The sequence below is a fragment of the Podarcis erhardii genome (genome assembly GCF_964252035.2).
Source record: "Podarcis erhardii genome assembly, chromosome: 5".
NCBI classification, from domain to species: domain Eukaryota; kingdom Metazoa; phylum Chordata; class Lepidosauria; order Squamata; family Lacertidae; genus Podarcis; species Podarcis erhardii.
Window position 1 is genome coordinate 89632073 of NC_138509.1, and position 12389 is coordinate 89644461.

The window sequence follows — 12389 nt, forward strand, 5'->3', positions numbered from 1 at the left end:
ATGTCTTTAAGGGCCAGGGCAAATAACGAGACCCAGTCTTACAGCTGTGAAACATAGCAGGTGCTGCTGAGTTGTGTTAATCAAGCTGTGTCAGCAGTTGGGTATAGTACAGTGGTGCCTCGCAAGACGAAATTAATCCGTTCCGCGATTCTCTTCGTATAGAGGTTTTTTTCGTCTTGCGAAGCAAGCCCATTGACAGCTTAGCGGATTAGCGCTATTAGCGGTCTAGCGGCTTTTAGCGATCAGCTGAGAAGCGGCTTATCAGCGGAACAGCTAATAAGCGGCTTAGCGGCTTAGGAAAAGGGCAAAAAAAGCGAAAAAAAACCCGCAGGAGCTCGCAAGATTTTTTCGTCTTGCGAAGCAACCCCATAGAGAAATTCGTTTAGCGAAGCGCCTCCAAAACGGAAAACCCTTTCGTCTAGCGGGTTTTCCGTCTTGCGAGGCGTTCGTCTTGCGGGGCACCACTGTATATAAGGAGCAGCACCTAGCTCTCCCATTGCCCTGGGGGATGGGTGGGTCATGTTTGTTGTTGTTATCTTTAGTGTAAAAGGAGTTTTTGTTTTTGTTATTAAAACCTTGTTAAAGTTATTTTTTAGTCTCTTTTTAATGCATGGTCTCCCCAGCAAGCTTTCTACAGTGCTACTAAACTGCAAATAGCCAACATCAGTACATAACAGGAGTAATAATAATAATTTATTATTTATACCCCGCCCATCTGGCTGGGCCTCCCCAGCCACTCTGGGCGGCTTTCCAAAAGAATATTAAAATACTATGATACATCAAACATTAAAAGCATCCCTAAACAGGGCTGCCTTCAGATGTCTTCTAAAAGTCTGGTAGTTGTTGTTCTCTTTGACATCTGGTGGGAGGGCGTTCCACAGGGCGGGTGCCACTACCGAGAAGGCCCTCTGCCTGGTTCCCTGTAATTTGGCTTCTCGCAGTGAGGGAACCGCCAGAAGGCCCTCGGTGCTGGACCTCAGTGTCCGGGTAGAACGATGGGGGTGGAGACGCTCCTTCAGGAGGTCTCTTCAGTGCTGCTAAGGCAGCAACTTGACTTCACCCCCAGAGGTACACTCCACTGTCTCTCGAGAAAGACAGGCTCCAACAATTGCCACTGCCTTTTGAGCTCTGAAAGCAGGCAGGTTTTGTCCACCGGCGCATGTTATGATTCTGTTGCTTTAAGATGACATTATTATTATTATTATTATTATTATTATTATTATTATTATTACCACCACCATGAGGGAAAATTCCCTACTTCCTACGAGTGTGCCTAGCTGTATATTATATATTCATTATTATTATTTTTAAAAAAGGCTGAACAAAGCTAATATTTAAGATGCGTGAGAAAGGGGCTGGGGTGCGACTGGGCCTGATAATTATGTAGGAAATCTGAACACTCCCCCCCCCCCCAAAAAAGAGGTTGAAACCGTAACAGAACAAATCCTTTAAAAACGGAGCACAGCTTAAATGCACTTTCACTGAGATGTGCGCCTGAGTGGGGGCGGGGGTAACCCTATCAGATGCTTGTATGTGTGCTCAATAATATAATTACAACCCTGCCACTCAGATTCTACAGGATGTTTAGCAAATATTGGCCCACATATGGTAAATATTCATCTCCAAAGGCTCACACCTATGAAAAAGGAATTGGCAGTTCCATCGCTTGGGTGACGGATGCTCCATCCCATATATCGTCGCCATGGTAACCTGACAGCCTGATCCCCCTCACATTCTCACCTTGCTTGCTTTCTATTCTGGTTTCCATAGAGCAGCTCATCGGAAACAGCATTACACAACCTTTTTTGTTTTGTTTTTGATTTTTTTTTGCTGTGTGATGGATGTTCCTCCTGCTAATTGGTAGAAGGTGTACCAGATGCTACCATGAGGGACATTCTATTTTTCTAAACTCACTTAACCTGCAATTAATAACACAGCCAACCTTGGGATCGTCACGTTCCAAAGTGTTCTAGAAAAGCAAAACGGGAAAATACACAACCTGAGCAAGGATATGGACTTATGCGACACACACACAGTGCCCAGACAAAAATAAAGTTATCTGGTACAGCAATTTACTCGTATGCTTACAATCCCCTTAGGGGAAAAGTACAATTTTTTTTTAGCACTATATACTGTTCTCTTCGATGTAAACAAACAAACAAACAAAATACACTATTGAGAAATAAATTGAAAAGAAACAGAGAAAAGTGAGAGGGGAAAGGATTGCAGTTCCTGGATCCAGAAGCAGGGAGAGACACACAGTTGCCACACTAAGTCAACCCAGGCAGGGTGTGTGGGGGCCTAGGAAAAATAGGAAGGTTGCTCAGTTTGCTGATGGTACTAAAACATAAACACAAAATAAACAATGGGTGCAGATGATGTTGACAGCGGCCTGCTATCAGGTCAATCAGTATTTAAAAATGCTGGCTCTGAATGTGTTTTTATTGTATTGTAACTACTGTATTTTTCGCCCCATAGGACGCACCGGCCCATAGGACGCACCAAGCTTTTTGGGGGGAAATAAAGGGGGGGATTATTTTTTTCCCCCCAGGCACTTGAGGGGCCGGCAGCGGGGAGAAGCGCTCTTCTCACCGCCGCCCGCCTGCAGACCAGGTCCGGGGACAGCGGGAAGACGCGCTGCGCCTCCCTGCTGTCCCCGGAGCTTGTGGGGCTGGCGCTGGGGCTCTCCTGAAGCCTGGAGAGCGAGAGGGGTCGGTGCGCACCGACCCCTCTCGCTCTCCAGGCTTCAGCGAAAGCCTGCATTCACCCCATAGGACGCACACACATTTCCCCTTCATTTTTGGAGGGGGGAAAGTGTGTCCTATAGGGCGAAAAATACGGTATTTTGTTTCTGTTACTTGGTATTTTAAAACGACGTTTTCGAAATACTGTAATCCGCCTTGAATGCCAACTTGGGAGGAAGGCATGATATAAATACATTAAACAAACAAGCAAATATATTTTGGGTCCGTCCGTCTCCCCCCCCCCCCCCCAGTCATTTTGCTGCTGCTGCACTAAAACCATGGCTGGGCTTAGCGTGTCCAATTTTGAGTTTGCGGTTAAGCTTTCTTCAGAAAAGCCACGAGATGGAACCAAGTTTTGCTATTGACAGAGTCCATAAGATTCTCCATGTTATCCCTGACTTCTAGCTAACAGGTTAGCCCAGTTCTCACTTAACACTAAGCCATGGGTAGGAAAACTAAGGCCCAGGGGCCGGATCCGGCCCCATCGCCTTCTAAATCCGGCAAACGGACGGTCCGGGAATGAGCGTGTGTGATGGGATAGTGAGCTGCTTGTGCTTAAAAGCTTGATCCCTCTGGGGTTTGGCTGGTCATCCAAACCGATGCACTAACGGAGCCCCCAAAGCATGACTCCGTCAGTCGCTGGTAGAATCTGACAGTGGGCGTCTACGGAATTTACGCCAACATAAAAGCTCTTTGACAGACATGCGCTTTCGAGACTCTCTGCGTGACAGTTTCCGGCGAAGGGTGGGCGTTCCCAACGGGGGTCCCGTTACCTCTCCACTACTCTCACTGGAAGCATCCCAGAGCCTCCCCTCCGCTGTGACTCCTGCACTCCCCCTGCTGGTTCCCTCTTCTACTGCAGATTCTCTCCTATTCTCCTGTAGCCTGTCCACCACCTGTCTCTCCGATGGCAGTTCCCTGACATCCACCTCCCCCCCAGGGCCCCCTTCACCCCCTCCCGCCTCCTCTCCCACTGGCGGTGAGGGCGGAAAGCCCCTGAAGGAACTCTCCTCGTCGTCCGAGGATTCTAACACTTCCAGCCACGGCGTACCGTCTCTCTCCCCGTCTTCCTCTTCTTCGTCGGAGTCGGCTTCTTCACCCACCCCTGACTCTGGGAACCCTTCAAACTCTCCTTCCTCATCGGTGGTCCCAAAGTGTTCCCGTCTAAATCGAGCCACGGGTTGCGGTTTTCTTGGGAAACGCTGATGAAATGTTTCTATTAAAACCTCGTCATTGACTACCTCTGCTGGTACCCAAGTGTTTTCCGACTCTGCTTCCCCCTCCCATTCTACCAGATATTCCACCTGATTCCCCTTCCACCTGGAATCAATGATTCCTGCCACGTTCATGTCGCGCTCTCTCTCTTCTATCACGGGCGTTTGGGTGGCCTCTCTCTCACGCTCCCCCCACTCGCGTCCCTCTCGGTACGGCGACAGTAATGACCTGTGAAATACTGGGTGTAATTTCATGTGACTGGGCAGCCTGAGTTTGAATGCCACTGGGTTGACCTGCTGTATGACCTCAAAGGGTCCCAATCTTTTGGGCCTCAATTTCTTACTCCCGCCCTTGAACGGTAGCCCTTGGGTGGACAACCACACCCGGTCCCCCACCCTTATAGTTTCACCTTCCCTCCTATTTCTGTCTGCTTGCTTCTTATATTCTTCCTTGGCTTTCTCTAAGTTAAGTTGAAGCTGACGGTGGATCGCCTCCATCTCTTCAAAAAAATATTCCGCCGCCGGCACGCTCCACCTCTCCCCTCCCTCTCCTGGGAATGCCCGGGGGTGACACCCATAATTTGCCAGGAAGGGACTCATCCCTGTGGACACGTTCTCCGCGTTGTTGTAGGCAAATTCTGCTAGAGGTAACTTATCCACCCAATCATTTTCTCTGTCTTTTACATAACACCTCAGGTATTGTTGTAAAACCCCATTTGCCCTTTCCGCTTGCCCATTGGTTTCTGGGTGCCGGGCAGTTGAGAAATTGAGTTCTACGTGCAGTAAGCTCATAAGTTTCCTCCAGAACCTGGAAGTAAATTGTTTCCCTCTGTCGCTCAAAACCCTCAAGGGGGCGCCATGCAACTTAAAAATATGTTCTACAAACAACTTGGCGGTTTCCTCCGCTGTGACTGCATGTGAACAAGCTATAAAATGACACATCTTGGTTAATTGATCTACCACCACCATGACAGCTGTTTTGCCTTTGGATTTTGGCAGGTCCGTCATAAAATCTATGGATACTGCCTCCCAGGGCCTTTCGGGCGTGGGTAAGGGTTGTAATAGCCCCGCTGGCGCCACCCTCTCTCCTTTCGCTCGCTGGCACCTGTCGCAACCCCTGACATATTCCCGTACGTCCTCCCTCACCTTGGGCCACCAAAACTCCCTGGTAACCAACCACATGGTTTTGTGCTGTCCAAAATGTCCCGCTGTGGGGCTGTCATGCAACTGCTTGAGTACTCTGCCCCTCAGTTCCCCGTCGGGTATGTACAGTGCCCCTTTGTAATACAACGCCCCGTTCTTTTCTTCGAACCCCCCTGTGTTCTCCTCTGTCCTCCGGAGCTCTCTGAGTTTCTCTTGGGCGTATTCATCGTTCTCCGTACCCTCTATCAGTTCCCTCTGCCCCACCAATGCCGCCCCACACACCCAGCGGTCTTCAGGGATTACATGCCTTGCCTCAGGCGCTCCCTCCCCCTCTAAGTACTCAGGTTTCCTGGAAAGAGCGTCCGCCCTCACGTTCTCGGAGCCGGGCACGTAACGAATCTCAAAGTGGAATTTGGAGAACTCCTGGGCCCATCTCACTTGTCTCTGGTTCAGCACTCGGGCTGTTCTCCAGTATTCCAGATTTTTGTGGTCAGTTCGGACTTGAACCTTGTGCTGCGCCCCAATCAGCAAGTGCCGCCATTTCCGGAATGCTTCATGAATGGCGAGCAGTTCTCGGTCGTACACTGTGTAGTTCCTCTCTGATTTGTTCAACTTCCGCGAGAAGAATGCACACGGTCTCCATTCAGACGTATCTTTTCCCGGCTGGAGAAGAACGGCCCCCACCGCTCGGTCTGACGCGTCAGTCTCCACTCTCATTGGTTGTTGTAGATCCACGTGCAAGAGTTGCTCTTCCGACGCAAACGCCTGCTTTAAGCGTTCGAACGCTTGTTGCGCTTCTCCCGTCCAAACAAATTTCTTTTTGCTACTAAGACAATCCGTGATGGGCGCTGTTAAATGGGCAAAGTTTTTGATGAACTTCCTATAGAAGTTTCCGAAGCCCAGGAACCTTTGCACGTCCTTCTTGGTCTTTGGTGTTTTCCATTCCAGTACCGCTTGAACCTTGCTGGGATCCATGGCCAATCCCTTGTCAGACAACCGGTACCCCAGGAATTCCACCTCCTTGGTATGAAACTGACACTTCTCCAGTTTCACCCACAGCCGGTTTTCTCGCAGCTTGCTCAGTACCTCTCTTACATCTCGCACATGCTGCTCCTCATTGTCTGAGTACACCAGAACGTCATCTAAGAACGCTACGCAGTTCTTGTAGAGCAGTGGCCCCAGGACGTGATTCATGAATGATTGAAAACAGGCGGAGCCCCCTTGTAATCCGAAAGGCATAACGGTGTACTCAAAGGCCCCCAAGGGGGTGAACATAGTGGTCTTCCACTCATCCCCCTTTCTCACACGTATCAAGTTATATGCCCCCCTAAGGTCCAGCTTGGTAAAAATTTTCCCTTTTCTCACCCGTGTTAGAATGTCATCAATTCTGGGCATAGGGAAAGTCACTGGTTCTGACACTGCATTTAGGGCCCTGAAATCACATACAAGCCTGGGCTTGCCCGTGTTTTTTTTGTCCACAAAGAACACTGGGCTGCCCCCCACCGCTCGTGACTCTCTGATGAAACCTCGCTTGAGATTCTTGTCAATGAACTCCCTTAACTCCTGCATCTCACTGTCTGACATTGCATACAGCTTGCCCACTGGCAATTGTGCTCCTGGGAGTAAGGTAATTTGACAATCAAAGGGTCTGTGCGGGGGCAGTTTATCTGCTTCTTTTTCGCTGAATACGTCAAGCAAGTCAGCGTATTGTGGTGGCACCCTCCCTTTGTCCATCACTTCCATCCCTGCTAGAGTGCCCCTGGCGCCTGCCTGAGCCTCTCCCTCCTTGCAGTGTTCTAGGCAATGTGCTGATCCAAAGGAAACCACTCTCTGATGCCAGCCTACTAGCGGATCGTGTAGCGCCAGCCAGCTCATACCCAAGATAATAGGAGCTCCTCCCAAGGTGGCTACGTTAAACGCTATCAGTTCGGTGTGTCGTGCCACCCTCATTATCATTGGTACAGTCTGTTGGCTCACTTCTCCTCCCAACAGCTCCCTCCCATCAATCGTGGTAACCTGCAAAGGCTTACTCAATGGGATAGTCTGTATTTGGTGTGCAGCTGCAAACTCTTTGCTCATGAAATTACATGAGCTACCTGAATCCAATAGCGCCTTTATCTTCAGTGGGTGTCCGTTTGCCAGTTCCAGCAACACCTCTATCACAAGCGCTGGTCTTGGAGGTTCCGGCGTGGGCACATTCATTACTCCCTGGCCTGGCTGCTGTGCCCTGATGTTGGCAACCAGGCGTTGGCTTTTACTGGCTCCGTGATTTCTTCTTCCTCCTTCCCCCCAACAGTTCCCGCCATCCCTTGCCATTCCTTCCTTTGCGGACAGACTCTGGCAAAGTGACCTGGCTGTTGGCAGAGATAGCATCTCTTGCCGCTCTTTCCCTCCTTCTTCCGCCCTTCACTGGTGTTTGAAACTGCGCGCGCGCGCGCTGTTCCAAGTTCCATCGGCTCTGCTGGCGGGAAAGGCTGCTCCGGAATCTCTGGAATGCGGAAGTCCTTCCAACGTTCCCCCTTTCCTTCCCGCTTTTCCATAGCTCTAGCTTCCTGGCGTGCCCCAATGGACAGCGCTGATTTAGTCAGCTGATCCATAGACTCCGCCCTAGGCGCCCGGGAAAGTTCATCTTTCACTGCCGGAGAGAGACCTTCTTCAAACAGCATTTGAATAGGTTCACTAGCAAGGTCCCACCCAAGTCTATGAATCAGCATGGTGAACTCAGTCCAGTACTCACGTACAGATCGGCTCCCCTGTTTACACGCCATTAACTGCCTGCGCACCACTCCCTGCTCGATCTCGCTGGAAAACATCAAGTCCATGGCGCGGAAAAACTTCATTGTGTCCTTTAAGATTTCATTATTGGCTGCCATCAGGGGCCGAACCCAGTCCCTCGCCCCTCCCTCTAGATGGCCAATCACGTACGCCACTCTAGAGTTCTCGTCGGGGAAGTCATCAAACAGTAGATTGAGAGCATATTGCATCTCTGTCCTAAAGGCTTGATAGTTCCGGGGATCCCCCCCAAATTTCTGCACCAGTCCAGGCACCCGTCTGGCAAGTGGGGTGGTCTTCCCCTTATCTGCATCTTGAGCCCTCCTCTCCTCGAGCCTCGCCGTTTGCAGTGCCAGCTGGACCTCCAACGCCCTGTACCTTTGTTCCAGGCTTGGATCTGCGCCAGCTCCCGCTCCTGCTCCTCCGGTTCCGGATGGTTCGCTCATGATGCCTTCTGCTTGCACAAGCTGCTTTCAAAGACTGTCAGATTGCTGTGATGGGATAGTGAGCTGCTTGTGCGTAAAAGCTTGATCCCTCTGGGGTTTGGCTGGTCATCCAAACCGATGCACTAACGGAGCCCCCAAAGCATGACTCCGTCAGTCGCTGGTAGAATCTGACAGTGGGCGTCTACGGAATTTACGCCAACATAAAAGCTCTTTGACAGACATGCGCTTTCGAGACTCTCTGCGTGACAGTTTCCGGCGAAGGGTGGGCGTTCCCAACGGGGGTCCCGTTACCTCTCCACTACTCTCACTGGAAGCATCCCAGAGCCTCCCCTCCGCTGTGACTCCTGCACTCCCCCTGCTGGTTCCCTCTTCTACTGCAGATTCTCTCCTATTCTCCTGTAGCCTGTCCACCACCTGTCTCTCCGATGGCAGTTCCCTGACAGCGTGTTTTTACATCAGTAGAATGTGTCCTTCTATTTAAAGTGCATCTCTGGGTTATTTGTGGGTCCTGCCTGGTGTTTGTACCTGAGTAGAATGTGTGCTTTTATTTAAAACGCATCTCTGGGTTATTTGTGAGGCATAGGAATCTGTTCATTATTATTTTTCAAAATATAGTCCGGCCCCCCACAAGGTCTGAGGGACAGTGGACCGGCCCCGAGCTGAAAAAGTTAGCGATGTCTGCGCTAAGCTAAACCACTTGGCTGTTGGGGGGGGGTTCCTAAAAACTCTCTGCACCCTTACAAACTACAGTTTCCAGGCATCTTCGGGGAAAGCCATGACTGTTTTAAAGTGCCATGTCATGATCCTGCTTTAAATGAGGCCGTTCTCTGTCCACTAACCTAACACGACACCAGTTGCAGCCCATGGAAGGTTCCGTTCCGCAGAATAACTGGGATACAGATTTAATAATAGCAATAACGGTAATAATAACAATAACAACAAATTTGAAACCCACCCTTCTCCCCAGATATTGTGCATGAATACAATCATGTCCTACTTTCTGCAACAATTCCTGCACTACTAACATCTATGTAGAGGCGCATTCGTGACTGGAGTTAAATTTTGCTATTTTCTGTCACAAAGAAATTAAAATATGGTACACATCCAAGCACAGATGCCTAGTGCTTTGTGAAGAATGTTTTTTTTAAAAAAACAAATAAAAAAGCTTGTCAAAAGACTCTCATATACAGTACATATATCATCAGTGCTTTGAATAATTATCACAATCACTAACCAGCGTTGCAACCCCAGCCAGCTGACTACAGTTCCACTAAATGGACCTAACAATACATTTTAAAGCTGATTTGCATCGTGAACTTTTATTATTGTAAGTTTCTCTGGGGGTTTCGCACCTTTTGTTGCCTTGTGCGTCACAGACCATCAAAAACTGAGGCCCAAGAACCCAGATCCGCCATAAGACAAGGGGCTCTATTCTGTACCCACTACCTGAGAGAAAGTCTCATGGAACCAAATGCTACTTCTGAGTAGACCTGAATAGGATTGCACTGCAAGACACGTCCATAACGCGATCCATTCTTCTTTGCTTTGCTTTTTTTAACTATACCCTATGTATTTTCCGCCCACATCTTTGTAACGTTACAGGTGTTCTTTAAGGTGGGTGGAGAGAATAAGACAGAAAAGCTATCTGGAAGTGAACTTTTCTAATTTTGCAGAAGGACAACTTAGGCGGAAGTTCAGTAGACATTTGATACTGTTCCTGAACTTTGCTTTCCTTAGCTCTATGCGGCATCTAACAAAAAATAAATAGAAATCCTTGCGTCAGAGGGAACATCCTGCACCCAAGTAGCCTTTGTAGTGAATACTTGGGCAATCACCCGCTTGCAGAAAGGGCGAGCGAGGCCCACGTTGTTGAATCCAGCTGGGAAGGGGGAGGAAGGAGGAGGGCTGAATTCTAGGAATCCTGCTTCCCCAGCCCAAGCCAAGGAAAGTTAACATCTGTGCAACACTAGCAGAGCTAAGAAAATCCTTGGAGATTCTTGCTGCAGGACGAGAACTCCCCACGGGGGAAAATGCAACGTGTAAACAAGGCAATTGGCATTTCATGTTTTCATTTTTTAAAAAAGCATCCTCCACCCACAACATGGAACTGGGCACCTGTATAATGTCGTAGTATATAAACTGATACAGTGGACGCTCAGGTTGCAAACGTGGTCCGCGCAGGAGGCACGTTCGCAACCCGCAGCATTCACAACCTGCAGTGCCGCGCCTGCGCATGTTGTGATTTGGCGCTTCTGCGCATGCGCGACCGCTGAAACCCAGAAGTAACCCGTACCGGCACTTCCAAGTTTCGGCAGGTCTGTAAGCCAAAAAACCCGCAACCTGAAGTGCCTGTAACCCGAGGTATGACTGTACAGCCATGGCTGCACAAATTGCTAATTTTCAGACTATATAAGAAGAAGAAGAGTTTGTATTTGATATCCCGCTTTATCACTACCTTAAGGAGTCTCAAAGCGGCTCACATTCTCCTTTCCCTTCCTCCCTCACAACAAACACTCTGTGAGGTGAGTGGGGCTGAGAGACTTCAGAGAAGTGTGACTGGCCCAAGGTCACCCAGCAGCTGCATGTGGAGGAGCGGAGACGCGAACCCGGTTCACCAGATTAGGAGACTACCGCTCTTAACCACTACACCACACCAGATTCATAGGTCCTCTCCAACCCCAATGGACACAACCACTAGCAGCACCGAATTCTTTGTGTCTGCTGTTCCGCAGGCTTCCAAGTACACACTCACGGGTACCTCCAACAAATAAACACAGTAAAACCCTCCCAGCAGTGAATGCGTCCATAAATTCAAACTTCCTGAAGCATAGATTGCTACTGAATCCTGTGTCTATCATTTCGGAAGTGTGCTGTACAGTCATACCTCGGGATGAATATGCTTCGGGTTAAGCATTTTCGGGTTGCGCTCTGAGGTGACCAGGAAGTAACGGAGCACATTAATTCCGGGTTTCGCCACATGCGCATGCGCAGCCCATTAAAATGACGTCCCGCGCATGCGCAGAAGCCCCGAAACGTGACCTGCGCACGTGCAGACACAGGTTAGGTTTGATTCAGGATGCAAACGGGGCTCCGGAACGGATCCCGTTCTCATCCCGAGGTACCACTGTATTACGCGCAAAGATTCCAACATTAAAAGCACTGACTACTGTATCACACTGCAAGAGAAATAATAATAAAAAGTGTGCTTTGTACATGGTTACTGAGCACCCGACATTTCTAAGGCAAATCAATAAGGCAAATCAAAACTACAGAAAGTCAACTGCATTAATCCTGCCCATGGCAAAGCCCTCCTCACTCTCCAGATGTTATTGTGTACATGGCTCCCGTCATCCCTAACCACTGGCCATACTGGCTAGGACTGGTGGGGCTTGTAGTCCAAAGCATCTTAACAGAACCAGATTGGAGAAAGCTGTGCTAACATGGTATCTCATCAACACCTTGCTTCCAAAACAAATTAATTTTGTTGTTGTTGTTGTTGTTTAGCTACCTGTACGAGGAAACTGAGAAAGGCTTGCTTTAATGCAGTGGTTGACAATTGGTGGTCTGAGGACCACAGGGCGTCCGCCTGTGTGGTTAAGATTTTTTTTGGGGGGGCAGGACTTTTGTTAGGGGGGCAGAACCGATGTGATTGGCCATTTAGTTAAGTATTTCTATTGCTTTACTTGATGGGGGGGCCTCCGCATAACCCACTCAAGGGGTCTGTGGCACCACAGAAAACTGATGAATCAGCGTACAGGGGGGAGGTTCAAAAAGTATCTACATGGTGCTTAGAGAATAACTTGCACCTAAATATTAGCAAGACAAAGGAGATGGTGTTGGACTTTCGGAGGAAGAGAGGGGAACTAGCCCCGTTGTATATCGGGGGGGGGGTTGTGTGGAGAGAGTCTTTTTCTTTAAATTCTTGGGAGTTTACCTTAGTGAAGACCTCACTTGGAAAAACAATATAACTCAGGTGGTTAGGAAGGCCCAACAGAGACTCCATTTTCTCAGGGTCTTGCAAAAGAACTATGTTAAACAACAGTTGATGACTTCCTTCTACCTGTCCACAA

At 49.1% G+C, this 12389-nt stretch overlaps 1 protein-coding gene and 1 long non-coding RNA gene across 4 annotated transcripts in view; one reads left to right on the plus strand and one right to left on the minus strand.

Annotated features, from left to right (window-relative positions):
- LOC309342458 overlaps positions 1-2614 on the plus strand; it is a 97946-nt gene extending 95332 nt beyond the window's left edge. Inside the window, exon 2 of the long non-coding RNA XR_014156836.1 lies at positions 2561-2614. This is a non-coding gene — a long non-coding RNA (uncharacterized lncRNA). The remainder of the gene's footprint in view (positions 1-2560) is intronic.
- Positions 1-12389, minus strand: part of TBL1XR1 (TBL1X/Y related 1) — a 182489-nt gene that overhangs the window by 110009 nt on the left and 60091 nt on the right. The gene's annotated exons all lie outside the window — the stretch shown is intronic.